At 47.8% G+C, this 19,674-nt stretch overlaps 1 protein-coding gene across 3 annotated transcripts in view; it reads right to left on the bottom strand.

Moving 5' to 3' along the window:
* The window catches only part of NRG2 (neuregulin 2), a 382,704-nt gene that overhangs the window by 225,005 nt on the left and 138,025 nt on the right, over positions 1-19,674 (bottom strand). The gene's annotated exons all lie outside the window — the stretch shown is intronic.

Genomic DNA, 19,674 nt, shown 5'->3' with positions numbered 1-19,674 from the left:
GGCGCCGCCTGTTGTTCCCTGTATTCTCTGTCTTGCTAATTGGCTAGTGGCTGGAGGAGGCAGAAACTGTAGTGTCACTTCTACAGCTAGCAGCCCAAAGCCCAGACCAACCAGCCGGACACGACGGTCTTCCAGAAACATTCAGCCGAACACATGGTGTCATTTCTTGCTCCAAGGTGTAGCAGGGATCAGATATGAACATCCCATTCCCAGCCCCCTGCTGCTGTACATGGCATATCAGGAATTATAACAACAACAATTAAGCCAATCAAGACTATTATGAGCCATGTGGGTAGCTCTACACTTAGATCTACCCGATGGGCAGGACAAGAGCCCACGTACTGCCAACTCACTGCCAGGTTGGGTAACTCGAGCTGTCCTCTTGGAGCAGCTACCAAGGCAAGCTTTAAACCATGGTGCCCGCTTGCTGCCATTGGTTCCTTCAGTGACATCAGGTCCCTGCAGTAGCTTCAGTCCCTCTCCCACCATCCCTCGGTGTCTTTGCAGAGAAGCCTCACATGGGTTCTTAACAGCTTTAAGGTGGTTACCATGGTGCAAAAAGACAGGCCACCTTGTCTTGGAAAGCTGTCCAGTCATCCAGGGTTGGGCACTTGCAGGGAGACCTGTAAGGGGGCTGCAAGAATTGGTACTGATGACCCAGTAAGTGGCCCTCTTCCCTCTCAGTGCTGAAGTAATGCCCCAACTGGTGCTAGCGGGCACTCTGCGGTGTTCCCCCAGACAGATTAACCCAAGGTCTTGCATCACGTGCGGTCAGAGATCAACAGGGCACATTTGCAGTAATAGTGTTCTTAGTGTAGGTTCCCTGGCCAGATTCCATCTTTGGTACCTATGGTTCTGTTTCCTTAACCCCCATCCCCTGCTTCTTTAGCTTTGATCCAGTTTTTGTCTTCACCTCATGGTGATCACAGCTGCTACATTCCATACCATTATTGGTCAAGGGGTTCCACACATTCCAGGTTCTAAAGGGCTTTGGGATCTGCAGAGATGAAAGGCACGGCATAAATTTAAGTTATTATTACTGATGGCGACATAAGTCTGCCCTGCCACAAAAATAAAAACTCTCAGCATCATCAGCTGATGAACAGCGCTCCTAACAGGCATGGACTCATTGCCATATTGCCCCATGAAATAACCTCTACACAGGCAGAAGATGGAGGTCAGTGTATAGTGACAGAAGCACGTGCTGTTTCTGCTTCCTTCTCTGGACTGATCTCATAGTCCCAGCCTCCATTCTACAGCTCCTCTCCGCACAGTCAGCAGAGGGGCAATGCACAGAGCCAGCCCTCAAACGCTCCTGGATACCAGAACACTGGAGAAAGCTGGCTGGGTCTTTTTTAGAATTATTATTTTAGTGACTTTTTGATCCTTAGCACACTGAAGCGAATATGGCCCAGCCCTGCAAAGCTATTTTTTAGTCCATTATCTCCAGATGTAATCGACTCCTGCCCACTCTGATCACAACTAAGCCAGCCTGAGGGAGGCTCAGTGTGAGAATCCTTCAGGGTCCCCCCAGAATTTAACTGATTTTCACATGAAAGTATGGGGAGGGGTCCGGGAGCCACTGTCCACACACACATGGGTTCTGGAGGCTGATAAAGCTTCCATGGTATGGACAGCTTCCACCTGCCTTGGAGTCTGGTCTCTAAGGGCAGGGCTCCACTGCAATTAGACTCCAATGGCTGACCCTTGCCAGATGGCATGGGCTTGCAGGGCTTAGGCTCGCAGGGCTGTTAAATTGCAGTGTAGACATTCAGGCTCAGGCTGGAGCCCGGGCTCTAGGACCCTGCAAGACGGGAAGGTCCAAGAGTTCGGGCTGCCTCCCAAGCCAGAACATCTACATTGCAATTAAACAGCCCTTTAGTCTAGGGTGACCAGATGTCCCGATTTTATAGGGACAGTCCCAATTTTGGGGTCTTTATCTTATATAGACTCCTATTACCCCCCACCCCCGTCCCGATTTTTCACATTTGCTGTCTGGTCACCCTACTTTAGTCGGAGCCATGTGAGCCCGAGTCAGCTGGCAGGGGCCCGCCACGGTAGTAACCACAGTGTAGCCGTACCTTTAGTGCTTTCCGGGGCAACTGGCATTCATATGGCTACATGGCTCTTTGCAAACTTTATCTACATTGTTCTCACAATGAACACCTAGGCAGCAAACTAGCTTAGTACCATCAGCAGAAACCTGGCTTCACTGCACTCCAGACCTGCCAATGGCGAGACCCTCATCCACAAGACAGTGGGGTCTTTTTACAGGTCCTGGAGGCCAGCCCTTGCTTACTGTACAGGGAGTGTTAGCAACGTTGAGGAGAATTCATAGGCTCAGACTTTCAACCCTGTGATCAGCTTTCTGTTTCAAGTCTGTTAGCACCAGGACAAGGACTGAAACCTTCCTTCCAAAGGAGAAAGTGAAAGCTGAGACTAGCTGAGTTTTTCAGGGGTCCATTAAATCACAGAGGGTCGTGGCTTTGTGGATGCAGAAGGTTGGCTCTGGATCCAGGCAGTGAATCATGTCTACAGAATGATCACAACATTTCAGAGTATAAACCACATCTACCTTCATGTTCTCTTTCCTGATAGAGCCTCCATAGGGTCCTGCTGGAGGATTCGCAGCCATGGCACCATTCCTCTGCAGTAGTTGGCAATTAAGGAACATACACAACTCCCCCAGCCCCAGCTTGCCATAGACCGAAGATGCCCACACCCTCTGAGTGCCCCTCAGCTCCTCTCTATCCACTAGCTGGAGTGGCCACCAAACAGACCTCTCCATGTCTCCATCAAACCATGGAACATCAGGCTCAGGAGAACTGTATGCACTCAATAGCTCGCAAATATTGCTCAAAAGCAGGTCTGCAGCCTCGTAGCTAGGCACGGCATGCCTACAATGTGACTGTGGAAGCAACGCCAGGAAGGGGAACAGGGGTAACTGCTGGTAAATCATCCCTTTTAATAAGTACCTAGCAGCTGAAAGCCTGTGCTATCGCATCCACCATCTGTTCAGTTTCCCTCATACAACCATGAAATTATTGCATGCAAATTAGTTGTAGAGTAAGGTGGTGATTGGTCAAGTTATCTCTGATATCACAATAGTGACACTTTGCATGGTATAGATACATGTCTTACTGCAGCTGTACACTGTACGGTGTAACTTGTAAAGTCAACATGGCTGAGAACTTAAAAATTCAATGGGAACAGACTGAATCCCAGTGGTTATTGAACCTGGGGCTATTCTGAACAAAAAGAGCTCTCGGCCATGCTTGCAGGTGTCTCCACCATTTCACCCTGACTCAACCAACAGTCTAGGCTTCAGAGTGCTGCACAAACAGATGACAATCCTGGAATTTTATTATATTGATTAACTATCAGGCTAAATTCTGCAGTGAGTCACATGGGTGTCATTGGGAACAGAGTCTGGCCCATTGTTTTTACATGTCGCTCGTTCAGAAAATCAAATGCATATTACCTGATATGTTCTCCATGTATTTATTCAGGCCTGCGTATGGTGTCCCGCAGACAGTCTAACTGGGAGATCATCTAACTGTGCCAATGAGGAACCATTGACTTTTCAGATTAACATATTTCTTTCACTGAGAAACATTTAACGCCCAAACGTTTAGCCATTTGTAGCCCAGTGCTCAGAAAGGCCCCCCCAAAAACTGTAAAGGTGCTATCCACCCAAATTTGTATGCTTTCCACATGTGTCTCGCATGATATTCTTATCGATAAACTAGGCAAATACAAATTAGATGGGGCTACTATAAGGTGGGTGCATAACTGGCTGGATAACCATACTCAGAGAGTTGTTATTAATGGTTCCCAATCCTGCTGGAAAGGCGTAACGAGTGGGGTTCCGCAGGGTCTGTTTTGGGACCGGCTCTGTTCAATATCTTCATCAACGACTTAGATATTGGCATAGAAAGTACGCTTATTAAGTTTGCGGATGATACCAAACTGGGAGGGATTGCAACTACTTTGGAGGACAGGGTCATAATTCAAAATGATCTGGACAAATTGGAGAAATGGTCTGAGTTAAACAGGATGAAGTTTAACAAAGACAAATGCAAAGTGCTCCACTTAGGAAGGAAAAATCAATTTCACACATACAGAATGGGAAAAGACTGTCTAGGAAGGAGTACGGCAGAAAGGGATCTAGGGGTTATAGTGGACCACAAGCTAAATATGAGTCAACAGTGTGATGCTGTTGCAAAAAAAGCAAACATGATTCTGGGATGCATTAACAGGTGTGTTGTGAGCAAGACACGAGAAGTCATTCTTCCACTCTACTCTGCTCTGGTTAGGCCTCAGCTGGAGTATTGTGTCCAGTTCTGGGCGCCGCATTTTAAAAAAGATGTGGAGAAATTGGAAAGGGTCCAAAGAAGAGCAACAAGAATGATTAAAGGTCTTGAGAACATGACCTATGAAGGAAGGCTGAAAGAACTGGGTTTGTTTAGTTTGGAGAAGAGAAGACTGAGAGGGGACATGATAGCAGTTTTCAGGTATCTAAAAGGGTGTCATGGGGAGGAGGGAGAGAACTTGTTCACCTTAGCCTCTAAGGATAGAACCAGAAACAATGGGTTTAAACTGCAGCAAGGGAGGTCTAGGTTGGACATTAGGAAAAAGTTCCTAACTGTCAGGGTGGTTAAACACTGGAACGGGTTGCCTGGGGAGGTTGTGGAATCTCCGTCTCTGGAGATATTTGGGAGTAGGTTAGATAGATGTCTGTCAGGGATGGTCTAGACAGTATTTGGTCCTGCCATGCGGGCAGGGGACTGGACTCGATGACCTCTCGAGGTCCCTTCCAGTCCTATAATCTATGATTCTATGATTCTATGATTTGCTCTCACCCTCCAGGAAGACACTCCTTGAAGAACAAGTAACAGCACAAGAACAACATGTAACTAGAAGAAACTAGGTATTGATGAAAATGGCAAACACTTCACAAGCAATATTGTCTGAGTATAGTTGAACAAACACCTCTGCTTGAGATGGCAATTGTGTTCTGGCTTAACAATGCCTTTGATATGAGTCTGAGCATGATATTATGTGCCCACAGTAAGTACCCAATGTCCCAGGACTAAATGTACAAAGTAAGCGGGGCCGTCCCTATGGTGTTGGCGGAGTACTGCTCGCTCAGGGCAGCAATGATTTGGTGCTCAAGACTTCCTCTTGTTGCCCTCCATTTGGCAAACCCGCCCACAATTTTTCCTGCTGATTCATGATCCCAGCACAAATAAACTCTCTTTACAGGTTTGACCCATTATTTGGCGGGGAATAAAAATTCTGCCCGGAGGCCCTTTTCCTGCAATGATTTTTTTACAGGAAGCAACACCCTTCGTTTGGCCTGGGCTAAGGGTCCCAAGTCTGGGGAAATTTGGACACTTTCCTGTCTATAACATTTCCCACATCTACCGAGCACACAATAAAATGTTGGGAGTGTTTTGCCTCTGGAAATGAACGCTGACGTGTCCGGGCCCCAGGAACCAGCACAGCCCTGACATGTCAGGCAGGGCTCTTGGAAACCAGCACAACACTCATGTCCGGATATCACAGCTCCAGTCAGGCACCCCCTCTTGGCCACTCACCAGGCTGTTCTGAGAGGATCCCGCTGCTGAGTTCCCGGGTGTTTTAAGTCCCCAGGGTGTGAACGGAGTTTAGGCACTGCCGCTGTCATAGGGCCTCTGATCACACTCGCAGTGTACAGACCTTGTTTCTGGCACCCCCTGCTGAGGGATGGATCACGCTACCCACTGCCTGGAGTCAGTGCTGACCCCTCAGACTTCCCCCGGAACATAAATGGAGCCTCTCCCAGAGCTCTGTCTGTGAGGTGGGCTGGACCCATAGGTTATTTTGTCAACAGGCACGTGAATAGTGTAATTCATGGGGCACAAAAACACTTTGCACAGGATTCTACTACACTATCACTCTTTCCTGAAAAGCACAAGGAATACACAGATCCATACGATAATAAACCCTACTCACAGTTCCCTGTCTCAGTTTCCTCGCCATTCCCAAGCATTCTTTGGGCTGGGACTAGGGTTGGCCTGGAGTCTCCCGCAATAGGCATCAATGACTATTGAAAGCAATCCAGGAGATTTTAATAGGATATTTTTAAAAAATGACATTACATCATGTTGGGAAAAAAATCTCCCAGAATAGCATCAGTCAGAGTTGGCAACCCTATCTGGCACCAGAGTTGTCTAGAATCAGGCATCTTGGCTGCAGTACATGGCTTCAAACATGGAGTCTTCTCCCACAGCCTTCTCTGACCTTTGCCAGTCCATCCCCTCCCCTCTTCTGTCCAAAACGTCCTGTGTGTCTCTCTGAGTCTTCCCCCATGAGTCCTTTTCAAAGGTTAGCATCACAACCTTGGCCTCTTTGTTTTGCTGCTGGTAGCTTTCCATTCTCCAAACCCCTAGACCCACGCTGAGGGAAGTTGGGAAGAACTAGTTTCCCTGCTCAGGCAACCTCTTTAGCATACCTATTGTGCAGGAACTAAATTCTAACAACCTGCCATTGTCCCTGGGCTGACAGATGTGACACTGCCCTGCCAACCCATGGTGGAGTCCACATTTACACTGAGACATTCAGTGAAACAGCAATTTTCAGAGTCATGACTTTAGTGTCACTGACTCTAGTGATGTCTTTGTGAGTGACCAGACTTGGGCTGGGGCCAGCCTTGCAATGATGCGAGAAGCTCCCATCGTCTAGCAAAATAGAGCCTTTTGGTTGGCTATTTGCCCCCTTTTCCCACCTCCTGGGGCTGAGCAACAAATCAGAGATGCTCTGTCAGGGAGGCCTTTGGAGCCACCCTCCCGGGGGCTGCCTGTCACTGCCATTCTCCAGTCTATGCTGAATCTGCATGCTCCATAGGCAGTGATACCCCTCTGAGCACCTACACTGGTATTCTCCCCCCAGTGACATCACCAGCCCGCTGAGCATCTACCCAGTCGGCAGGTTGTTTCTATGAAGACTGAGTGATTTTCCTCTCTCCACCCACACCCACCCCTCCAACTGGTGCACTGGGCCTCTGATGTCCTCCTTCTCCACATCACTCCCACAGGGCACCTAGACTGTCTGATGAAGTGTAATCACAGACAACTTGAGCACCAGTGGCAGGACACTCAACCTGAGCCTGACCAACTAGGATACAAGCAGCTCATAGACTCCTCTGGCACAGCTCTGACTGAGGCCAGGAGGCCTGTCTTCTTCTCTGACACAGGCTCTACTAGATCCCTCCAGCAGAACTGCTCTCAGTGGATCCTCTGACCAACCCATACTTCCTCTGTCCAGCCAATGACCCAGCTATCTCCTGGACCACAGAGAAAATCAAGCATAATAACAACAGTCTTGTCAGTCCCAGGGAAACCCAGCTGCCTTGAATTATTCCTCAGGATGGATGCTGCTCAGCACCAGCAACTCGGGCAAACCATTGCAACACATTTTACTTGGGTTTGACCAAAAAGGTGACACAGAAACCGTAACTAGTTTATTGGTCAGGAGCAGGAGGGCCCAAGGACAGCCTGCCTCCCCATTGGCTCCCTGTGCGATTCACAGCGCTGACCTTTCATAGGCTAGACCCAAGCTGTCTCAGATACCACCTTTACATTTGTGTCTCCCTGCTGCAGCCGAGGGAACATTGCAGTCAACGGCCCCAGCCGAAACCCTTGGTGACTGGGCATTCCCAGTAGAAGGCCCCTCCTCCCCCCACCTCCACAGCTGGTGACCATTTTGCCTGACCAAGGGACAGCAGCCCACCTGCCTTGCAGCCATCTTGCGCATTCATTCCCTGCAGAGCAATAGACCAGCCAAGCAACTGCCAGTTCTGCAAAGCAATCACCTCAGGGATCGCATGGGGGGCTGGCTATTCCAAGTGAGGGGCAGATATTTTGGGCCCTTTCCAGCATAAGATTTGGGTGGGTCTTTTATCTGTGTGGGTGGCACCTAGACACTACAGAGAAGGGCATGAGAGAAAGAGCAGGACAAGAAGGACTTGGGTCAGCTGCAATATTTTCCACCTAGCACCAGGCTCAAGAGATTTGTGTTGGAGTCTCTGAGAGCAGGCCTGAGACAAACGCGAGCATTCCATCCAACCTTCCCAAGTCACATCTTTTCCAAAGCCCACAGGACAGACGTTTTCCCTTTCATGTCAAAAAGGAGCCAAACTAAATTGTTTGACACAACTGGAAAAACAACTATCAACAAATGCTCTTTGGAGACGAAGACCCCGTGTGGCCCCTGGAGGAATTAAGCCTGGCAAAATTATCAACATCCGAAAACCAGCTTCTCACACCTTAACTGGAGCATCTCTCACACACCATTGTAATTATCCCTCGCATAATGCATGTGCACTGGAAATGACAACAGCTTATCTTGTACTCTCTGTTATCATGTTATTATCCAATTAATTACCTACTGTAATTATCCAAACATCCCTCTTTCTACATGGAGCTGCATCATTTATTGACACGCTCAGCCTGTTCCCACAGGATTAGCGACGCCATCTGGAAGTGTTCACCTTGCATACTTTGAGAGCCAGAGATCTTCTCAAAAAGGCAGCAACCCTCTGATGAGGGGATACCTCATTCACAAGCTTTTCTAGACCTCCACAACAGCACACTCACCTTGGGATAGAAATTAACAACAATATTGTCTCCTGTGACAATAAGAAGGAAGACACTTTCCAGTTGTCCTGTTGCAGGCATGTCCTTGCTCAGACAGGAAACTTCATCAGCAACTGGTTTGGCCTTGTTTTTTGGTATCAAACACCTTGTCTCTGTCCAAACTGGTTTGGTTTTGGTTGTGTGTGCTAGTGAGCCTGGGGAAAATAAAACTTTATCACAAAATCTAACAACTTTGTTGCCTCGTTTCCTTTTGTCCAAGTGATTAGAACAAGCCACATGAATAGCAGTTATTATCCTGTTTGATTATGTGGTTTGTGCAATAGTAACAGTGTGAATGTGCCTGCTGGAAACATGTGGTAATAAACCATCGGGAGCCAAAAAATCAGTTGGCCTTGGTAGGTTGATCATAAAAACATAAGAATGGCCACATTGGGTCAGACCAAAGGTCCATGTAGCCCAGTATCCAGTCTTCCATCAGTGGCCAGTGCCAGGGTGCCCCAGAGGGAATGAATACATGAGGGGGCACATGCTCTGCTCCGCCATAGCACAGTGTGTTGCTACCTTGCCTTCACTGAGAAGCTAATGAACACACTGAGCAATGAACATAGTAGCAATATGCTGCACACCAAACCTTGGCCACTGAGGATCTCCACAGGGGAAGGAGGAGGACGGCTCCCCTCATGCCACACAATGGCACTATCACCACTCCACAGCCTGTTTCCCATGGGCCAGCAAGGTACCAGAGAATTCCCACAGTGCTGGATCTCCTAGCGCATTCCCAGCCCATTCCTAGAAAGCTACTGAACACGGTTGTACCATGAGGCCCCTTGAACTCCTGCTATCCTGCCCCCCTCCCATCCCTGCACAGTGGAAACATTGCCCCAGCTGAGCGATGGAGCGGACTGGGGCCTCATGAACAGCCAGGAAACCAAAGCAGAGGGGTAGGACAGAGAGAGAGATTTTGCCTAACGGTATCTTGAATGATGAGCATGATGCTAAAGGCAGATTGCAGCAACTTCACATTCCAGACACCAGGAAAGACCTTGCAGTCCAAACATGCTTGAACTTGCTGATAAACCTGTTGCACTCAGCAGATAATAACCAAAGCAGGCTAAGGAGTTTGGTTGAACAGCAGGCCCAATAACCCCACAGCAATAAATATTAATGCCTGTTATCAGCCCCTCTGTGTACCCCTAATACCGCTAAAGAGATCAGCCCTATACAATCCCACAGGGAGAGGAACTTTCCCCCGTCAAATGGTTTGTGTCAGCCTGACACCAGACGCCTCCATGTCTCACGGCGAAAAGGAGTTTTATGGCCTTCTGCCAAAATGAGTTTATAACCTGTGGCTGGTACCAGCAATCGCAGTGTTTGACTGAAAGGAAGGTGCCCTGATCACAGGTCCACGATTACTATTATTATATATGTCAGTACAGGAGCTAACTGTATTCTGCAAGCTGCTCCATAACAGCACATACTATCATATTAACCCCTCGTAGTCAGGACAGAGCAGAGAATTTTCTCTCCTGACTGGGGCACTGCCAAGCAGTTCTGCATATTCCTGGGACAAGACCTAGTCTATTTCTACCCTGGCCTGGCTGAACAGCAGATCATTATTTTCATAGGAAACGTTGCTCCATAGGACAATCTTAGTCATTTCTGAGCATTTATACTGCTGAAATTATAACAATACTTTACCTCTTTCATCTCAGGATCCTCTAACTCTGTAGAAATTTTAATTATTTTAAGACAAACACTAAAATATTAACCAGTATTATTCCTATTTTACCCATGGGTAAACTAAGATATAGGGAGGTGGGTAAATGATCCAAGGTCAGACAGTAAGTTGGAGACAGGAGTGGGAATAGAATCCAGGAGTCTTGAATCCAAGTTTGCATCTCGAACCACTAGGAAAACACTGCCTCCTTATACCTGTGTTTAGTTAATATTGCAGCCAACCCCAAGCTATATCCAGGATCTGAGGGGTGTAATGGTGGCTTAAAGTCACCTTTCCCCCCAACCCACATACATACTTTAGAGTTAACCCAGTTGAAGTTAAGCACATGCTGACATGCTTTGCTGAATCAAGTATTTGCCTCCCAAAAAAGCAAATTCGCTACTGATACAGTATGGGAACTAATCAAAATTCTTTTCCGAAAGGAGGCCCGGAACATTTTAACCCTAGACGTGGTGTGCCCAGGTCAGTGTTGAGGCACATTGGCAAGGCAATGTAAGGATGCTTGCTCATTGTTCTATGGCCAGAGAGAGGAGTACAATCACCAGGGCTAAGAACCCAGCACCTTTCACTGAGAACACACACTTCTCAACTAAAACAATGCCCAGGAAAGTCAATGAACCAATAAAACATAAAGAAATCACAAATAAAACAGAGAGATAAGAATAAGAAGAGCTCAAAATAAACAGGGAAGCTCCTGAAAAGCTTGCATGCATGTCTAACACGATAACACAAGGATTGCAAGCCAGGGGAACAAGCTACCTTTGTAAGCAGGTGTGAGTTTATGAGAAAGAGCATTCAAATATTTCAGATGATAATGCCATCTCACAGTCCTGCAAGGACATAAGGCTTCCAACAACAAGGCTGCTGGTTGCCAAGAGTGGATGGAGTTCTTCCGCAGAGACCAAACCAGTTTCTTAGGAAGTCAGTTTAACCTCAGCACCTTTCTGGGCCTTGGATCCATGATGGGTAAGTTATTACACTCATCAAGATTAGACTGACAGGCCTTGCAAGAGGGATACAGGCTGCAAGTTACAGTTACAGCTGGCTGAAAAATTTCTGTCTTTTTTCAATGGCTTTTTCATCAAACTGGACATTTCCTGTGGCCATTTAATTTGACATTTTTCCCATTTCAGTCAAAAAGCCCAAATTTGACAACTGAAAAATGTCTAGTTTTGGGGAGGTGGAGGGGTTCATTGGAAACCTGAAAAATGCAAACCAAAAAAAAAATTGCTTTTCAGCAAACTCTTTTTGGCACCAATGTTTCTTGACTAGCTCTAGTTACAATAAATCCCATTAACCTATTGTTTGATCTCTAGCCATCAGGGAACACGTTTACTAAAGGACTAGTTTTTACTCCCATTGCTTTCAGTGGGTTTGCTGCCTGAACCAGGACAAATTCCAGTCTGAGAAAGGACCACTGTGTTCGGAAGAAGGTGCTGCTGCTCCCGTATGCAGCATTCTGAACTAAAGAGAGGTTCATCACAACTCTCCTGAGCAGCGCTGGGATCATCCCTACAGGATGCTCAAGGTACTGCCACATCTAATGAGTTCAAATCCCAATCCTGTGGGAAAAGAGCCCTCGGAAAACTGATGCCCTATTCCATGAGCCCGGCATCAGCATGGAGTACAGCCTCATCGTAACATCCTGTAAGGCTAGGGGCAGGGACTCTGCAGAAGTCAACCCCCCGCTAGTGTCTGGGAGAACTTTCTGAAGTGTCTGTGCCGAATTCAGGAGAAATTGGGGGAAATGTCATCAAATTATTGAAATCTGGGTGAATGCTGAAGTTACAATGCTTTCTTGTTCACCTTCACAAATGTCAAGCAGGTGCCAAGAGGCAGGAGGGTGGGCAGACATTGCAGGGCAAAGGGCATAGACAAGGTCTGGTTTCAAAAATGTTGACATTCCAATGACAAAGAGAAACGGTTTTCTGCCAGTTTTCCTGAGAAAACACACTCTGTTTCCCCACCTGAGCTAGCAGCTCCAGCGTTCATGTTCCAATCCATCTAGTAGCCCAAGTATATTGATCTAGACAAGGAGCATATTGCAACACAGAATAAGATTTGCTAGGGCAGCCTTGCAAAACTGTCGTGAAAAAGGCCCACCTCCAGCACCCTGTCTGCTCACCTGCCCTTCGGCATGACAGCTCAGGGTAATGACAAAAATCACGTTAACAGAGCCCATCAACAACACACCCAGAAAAAATCTCTCAGCCCAGAAGAGTGAATGAGCAGAATATGGTAAGGATAGCTTAGTGCGTCTCTTCAGGCTCCGAGTCCTGTATGGCATATACCTCCACAAGCAACAGCTATTTTAATCATGACCTTAGTTTTAAAAATGCTAGATGTGTTCTCATCACAGTCTGTACGGCAAAGTACATAGACTGATTGGGCCAGCCATCCCACCTCTGGCTTCCTGCTATGTCTACCCATGTTAGGGATGTTAGGGATAGCCAGGTCTGTGTCCATTCCAGCATGTAACTCCTCCCCCACTATTCCCTTGCTATCGCAGGTTACCTGCACCCTGTGAATGAGGCCATTGGTGAAAAAGCCCTTTTCTGATTTCAAGCCGGGTCTGACCTCTCTTCAATCTCAGTTCTGTGCCCTGAGTTTTACCCTCACCAGGCAGCTTCCTCTCCAGGCCCTGGTGCACTTCCCTGGTGCACTCGTAAACCTTCATTTTTCCCAACTGTCAAAAGCCATTTTCTGATAGGTCAGCTGGGCCTCTTTTGGTGATGTCATACCCAAGTTTGACTCACAACAAAGTGGGGTTTATGATATCACTAGATGTATGCAGATTGTGTCATTTGCATACACCTGAGGTGGGTGGGAAAACAAGAAGAGATTTGGTAGAAAATCCTTTCCTCTGACCCGTCTCCCTTCTAAGGCTTATCTACACTACAGTTTGGAATCATGTTTGAACACATGCCAACTAGCACAAACAATTGTAAACTGTTGCATAAGCAAGGAACAAGCGCTTATTGCTAGTCCTGTTAATCCCATTTGTTCCTTGCTTATTCTGCAACTTGCAATCGTGTTCATTAACATGTCATAATGCAATTACACACTGTGGTGGACACAAACCATTGGTGACATTATTTTACGTCAATATCACAGGCTTTGTTACCTTTGGATTTCAGTAACAGCCCTCCAAGAATTTCCAAGTGCTTACAAACCTCAGTGAATTAAGTCTCACTCTCCCTGCATGAGCTAGGCAACAATATCTCCATTTTACAGAGAGTTCAGCTGAACGTCAGGGGACCAGATTCTGACCCCTTTACTCACAATGAATAGTACTTTCCCCCTCACACAGTTAGTGGCACTACCCAGGCCATAAGGTACAAGTCAATAGGAGTAACGGGAGCAGTATTGTTTCCTTGTTTTGCTGTGTTTGCTGTACTCACCTCTTGTTTCTCGTCTTGTACTCTAGCTGTAGGTTTTGGAGGCAGCTCTTTTTGTTGTGTGTGTGTATAATACAATCAGACAATGATCTATGACTGGATTCCAAGGCAATAACATAACTAATTAATTAATTAATTAATTAATACCAGAACTACTTATTATTTCTTGTATTACCATAGCACCAGTCATAGAGCAGGCCCCGTGTGCTAGACATTGTAGAACAAAAAGACAGATTCGGCCCCCAACAGCTTCCAATCTAAGTATAAGACAAGAGACAACTGATAGAGATAAACAGCAGAGCACAAGGAAACACTGGGACAGTATTGGTCAGTAGGCTCAGCACACCAACATGGTCAAGAACCCAGTCTGTTGTGAGGCCATGGCAAAGCTGAGACTAGCCCTCAGCTCTCCTGAAAGTATTTTGCTCTCGACAAGCTCTCTCTCACAATTTGAACCCATCAGGCCAAAAGCAAGAGTCACACTGCAGACTGCTAGAGCAACAAGCTGCCTGGTGAACCTAGTTGGTTTACAATGGTTGCAAAAGCAACCAAGTCAGTAGCCTCCCCAACCTGCCCACACAATGTATGGCTGCCACTGGCAGCAGCTTGGGACACGCCAGTGTCTACGCTTCCAAGAAAAGATGCTGCACCCTGCCTGCTCAATTATACCCACAGCCAGTGGCATTTCATTTTTGCTAGAGACAGTAAAATCAGGTCTTGCTCCTCTAGTGAAAGAAAAAGGCAATAGCCCATAATAAACATATTTCAAAGAGTAGGTACCTACTATACATTCAGTCATCACAATTGTAATGCTCCTGAAGCCCAGTGGCCCACACGGTACCCAACACCAAAGGAGACATCTCAAGGCCTTCGCTAGTGAATTTATTAGCATCATCACTTTCGATACCCCTTGTTATACATCCAGCCATCTTATTTGCTTGTTTTGCAGCTGGCAATATGTCCCCAGTTGTCCACCGAGCTCAGATTTAGAATATTTCTCCTCCAAGTCATCAATTCAAATCCAGCCTGAGCTGACAGTGATCAAAAGTTATAACCACACTTGGCAGCCTCTCTAAAATGAGCTGGTGGTGTCAGGTGTCCACGCCACAGCTGGTGCTTATTGATCAAATAAAAGAAAGCAGACAGAACTGAAAGACCTGTTATATCTGAGACAACAGGGCTGCCACACTTAGCAACATGGCTGCTTGCAGCCATCCTGGGTCCAGTTTATCCAGGGTCTAATTCCAGTGTAGTTACACCTGGAGCAAATCTGGTCCACTGGAAATTAAATGAAAAAAAATCACATTAATACTCTGATAATGAGCCCCGTTTGCACTTAAATAATAATAAAATTATGCAGGTAAAGTAAATAATGCAAAAGCTGTGGTTACAGTCGCATTCGGTCAGTTGTGATGCACACCCAGTATTTTACAATATGCATTCTAGGTCATAAAACAGAATATATGGTATTGGGCTTAAAATTAATAGGACTAGAAAACACTCCACATGTACAAGGAGGGGGGTGTCTCATTAAGTTGCTGATGGAACCTTGGCATTTGCATTTCCTGATGCTTGGGATGTTGACTGCACAGCCCTGATGTTGTATTAACACAGCTCTTTGCAATTCATTTGCTAGAATGTTTTTTGTTTTAAAGGAGAAGTCAAAAGCAAAACCAAAGGCAATGCAGCAAGATGCTTTTAAAAGGGAAAAGAAAAATGGCCAGAGCTATTCTGTTTGCCTTCCTATTCCTTGCCCTGCAGGCGTGCACCCTGCTGAGCTAACCAAGTCCTTTTGCTCAGGGACTTCTCTGTTTGTGGCCCACCAGAGTTTGTAAGCTCCTGCCTCTAGGGTTAACTGGCTTGCAAACCTTACAGGTTCCCCTCCTTTTGCACAGCACAGCTTTACTCCTGGGGGAATTCTGCACTACCGTGCAATGCAGAATTTTGCAGAAATTAATATTGTGCACGCAGAATTTCCTTCCCCCCTCCCACCCACAGAAATGGGCTGCACTGCTTCTGTCCACCACTGGGGGCCGCTGGCCCTAGCAGAGCCTGGCGGGCACATAGAAGACACTGCCGGGGGGAGAGAGAGGGAGCTGGAGCATTCCCAGCAACTGCTGTTCTCAGCACGCCCTGAGGCAAGGAGGAAACTCCGTGCAAGCCCAGACCGAGCCATCAGGCTGCTTCCCCTGGGCTCTGGAGTGGGAGGGAGTGTGGGTATCTGGGAGGGGAGCACAGCTGGGCTTTGTGGGGGAGTGGGTGTGGGTGTCTGGGCTGGGGGGGAGGCCTGCGGCTGGGCTCTCGGGGGTTAAGCTGTATTGACTGGGGGGACACCCCGCAGCTGGGTCCTGGGGTTGGGAGGGTGTCTGGCCCCCCAGCTGGGTTCCGGGGGGAGGAGGCAGAGAAACAGGAACTGGGTTGTCATAGGGGTTTCTTTAACTCTCTACTTCTGGGGGAATTTTTGTGTGTGTCTGTATTGTTACAGTATCAGAGGGGTAGCCGTGTTAGTCTGGATCTGTAAAAAGCAACAGAGAGTCCTGTGGCACCTTTAAGACTAACAGATGTATTGGAGCATAAGCTTTCATGGGTAAATGCCCACTTCGTCAGACGCAGTGGGCATTCACCCACGAAAGCTTATGCTCCAATACATCCGTTAGTCTTAAAGGTGCCACAGGAATCTCTGTTGCTTTGTATTGTTACAAACATACTTGCTGACAGGTATTTTGAACATAAAATTTGCAGAATTCTAAAATATTGTGAGCAGAATTTGGGGGGGGGGGGGGGGGGTTTGAACAGAATGTTTAATTTTTTGGTGCAGAATTCCCTCAGGAGTAACAGTTTGTAAGTTCCTTTGACCAACTGAGGCCCTGAACCCACAAAGACTTTTCTATGGGTTTCACTTTACACTCATGAATGATCCCATTGCCTCCAAGCACATGCTTCAATCTTTGCAGCACTGGAGCCTAACTGCATACTTAGTGTCTGCTCCCACCAACCCCACTACCAAGGATAGCGCTCACACCTGAAACAGCCCCGAGGGGACCGCAACTCCCTCGATCTGAGGATGAATGCCACGCTTCAGGCAGCTGTAGCCAGTGCTTAATTTGCGCCGGGGCTTGCCAGGGCTGAGCCCCGGGGTTGCCACATCAGTTATGAAAGTAAAAAAATTGCTTGAGCCCTGGCACTTCTTTCATTACAAATTAAGCACCGGGCTGTAGCTCGCACAGAATGCAGCAGCGTGGCTGCTAGCCAGCAAATACAGGCAAGGAGGACATCAAGCCAATGCCCCTGGAACTCTGCTGGCTGTCCAGCCCTTTATGAACCGAATTTAAAGCCCTAATCCCAAATGACTAGGTACTCAAAAGGCTGGGTTCTCAGCCCAAAAGAGGCCTGTTTTGAAAATTTATGAGCATGTGAAAGGTAGGGTTTTATAATAGATATTCTCTGGGAATCTTTGCTCCAGCAGCAACTACAGACAGAGCTGGATTATAATATAATAAATGGAGATATACCTATCTCATAGAACTAGAAGGGACCCTGAAAGGTCATCAAGTCCAGCCCCCTGCCTTCACTAGCAGGACCAACTTCTGATTTTTGCCTCAGAGCCCTAAGTGGCCCCCTCAAGGATTGAACTCACAACCCTGAGTTTAGTAGGCCAATGCTCAAACCACTGAGCTCTCCCTCTCCCCGGCAGCCTGAGCACAACTGTCGGCCCCAGCCCCTGCAGTCATGTGATTACACCAAATCTCAGCTTTCATTTAAAAAAAGGAAATTTCTATTCCTCGTGGTTGCAAAGAAAAGCTTGAAAATGTGACCAAAGCATAAATGATGCAGCAACGTCTGCCTGAGTCTGCAGAGAGCCTGAGACAATCGCTCTGAGAGGGTGAACTGCCCCCATGCATCTCAGTGGGATGTTAACTCTAAGGCCTTGGCTACACTTACCCGCTAGTTCGGCGGCTGGCAATCGAACTTCTGGGTTCAACTTATCGCGTCTAGTCTGGACGCGATAAGTCGAACCCGGAAGTGCTCGCCGTCGACTGCGGTACTCCAGCTCGGCGAGAGGAGTACCGCGAAGTCGACGGGGGAGCCTGCCTGCCGCGTGTGGACCGAGGTAAGTTCGAACTAAGGTACTTCGACTTCAGCTACGTTATTCACGTAGCTGAAGTTGCGTACCTTAGTTCGAATTAGGGGGGTAGTGTAGACCAAGCCTCTGACTCACTGCTCTGGGGGCACTGCTCAGGACTGTGTGTGTGTGGCAGGAGAGAAAGAGTATAGCATGGCCAGCCCACCCACGCAGATAGCATAGCAGCCAGGGTATGAGTACTGGGATCCCCTGCAGCCACCTCTGCCTCTCTGATGAGGAAAGGACTCTGCTGCCACTCCGACTGCTCCTGAGGAAATGGGGCCCAGCTGCTACTCCACATCCAGGAGAGGAAAAAGGCCCCATGCTGCTGGCCCAGCCTCTCTGGGAGAGATGGGAAGGTCCCTGTCACTGCCATGCCAAGTAGGGAGGCAGGGCCATGGAGCAGGGACAGAGCCTAGTTGTGGTTTGCGGAGGACCCTGGGTTGCCTTAACAACACAATAGCTAGAAATGATCGTTCTTTGGACTGGCGCCCTGGAGTCTGGCAGCTTGGTGTGGGTACCTGTTCATGGACCAATGGTTGAGACCACAGCAAAACCCCTCTCAGCCCAGCCCCACTCCAGCCAGCAAAGGTAAAACTCTCGGGCAGCAACTGAGGGTCGGGCAGAAACAGGAGGCCAGAATCGGGGGAATGGGGAAGGGTGCTCTAGGGAAACACATCCAAACCAGGTGGGGATCCTCCAAAACTCAAGCCTGCCAGCAAGCAGAGCTGAGAGAACAAGGAGCAAGATGGAAACACCAGTGGATTTGGACACAGGTTGTGGAGCAGAAGCCAGAGAGACACAGCTGGCGTATAGCCCAAGATGGAGAAGGAGCATGGGAAAGGAGCAAAACAACCTCTCACCTGCTACTGGCACTTGGGAATCAACCACAACTTCAGAGCAAGAGAAGTACAGCTTTGGTGTGTCGATTAAGTGCTGCTTAATTATGAGACCATAGTAATGACTGCAAGAGGAAAGCTGTTTAATTAAACTGTCTGCAGACTGATGTCATCTTAGTGCCATGAGTGAGCAGGAGGATTTCAAAAGAGTCAAAGGAGGAATTAGCCACAGAGAATGGCAGGGAATTCTTGCATCGTCACAGGAGGATGTCAGGAGAGGGGTGCTGCACTGACACCTAGTGCTGGGATGTGAAAATACGCAGAGTGTAATCTGTTCCCCTTATCCTCTCTCTGGATCTACATAGACCAGGGGCCATGAGATAATGATGTTGTGGACTTCCCCGTTGTGGGTTCAACCATTGCGAGTTACTTTGCAGGAATGCTGGGCTAGTGATGTTTGATTAATGATGTATTCTGTGAGCTCCATGGCAAGCACTCAGGTTGAAGGTATGTTTTGGAATATGGGGTTCTCCACAATGCACAGATGTCAGGGCTGGAAAGGAACCGATACGTTGCAGCCCATAGGTGGCTGCAGTTAAATACTGGCTATGTTTATGTGGGTGGCCAAGTGTTTTGGGATCTTTTGGCATGGAAGGCAGTGAGCTTCATGCTGACGAGCAGAGCTAACTCGGTGGTTCTGAGCAGCAGTAGCGCAGTGAACTGAGCAGGTGAACCCTGCTCCACGAGCGAGAGAGGAGCTCAGTCTCTATTGCCCCATCTGTCTTTGGCCTCTCTGCAAGGATTACATGAGGGTGGTAAGCATCAAACCGGGAGTGGGACCGTCAGGACGCCAGCAGACAATTCGTACTAACCCCTCTCCTGAAGTACAGTGCACCTGGGCTACTGATGGGCGTGCCACATCTCGCTGTGGGGCAAG

Source organism: Chrysemys picta, chromosome 8 (assembly GCF_011386835.1).
Source record: "Chrysemys picta bellii isolate R12L10 chromosome 8, ASM1138683v2, whole genome shotgun sequence".
NCBI classification, from domain to species: Eukaryota; Metazoa; Chordata; order Testudines; family Emydidae; genus Chrysemys; species Chrysemys picta.
The sequence above is the reverse complement of the archived record's forward strand: the minus strand, read 5'-3'. Positions and strand labels throughout refer to the sequence as shown.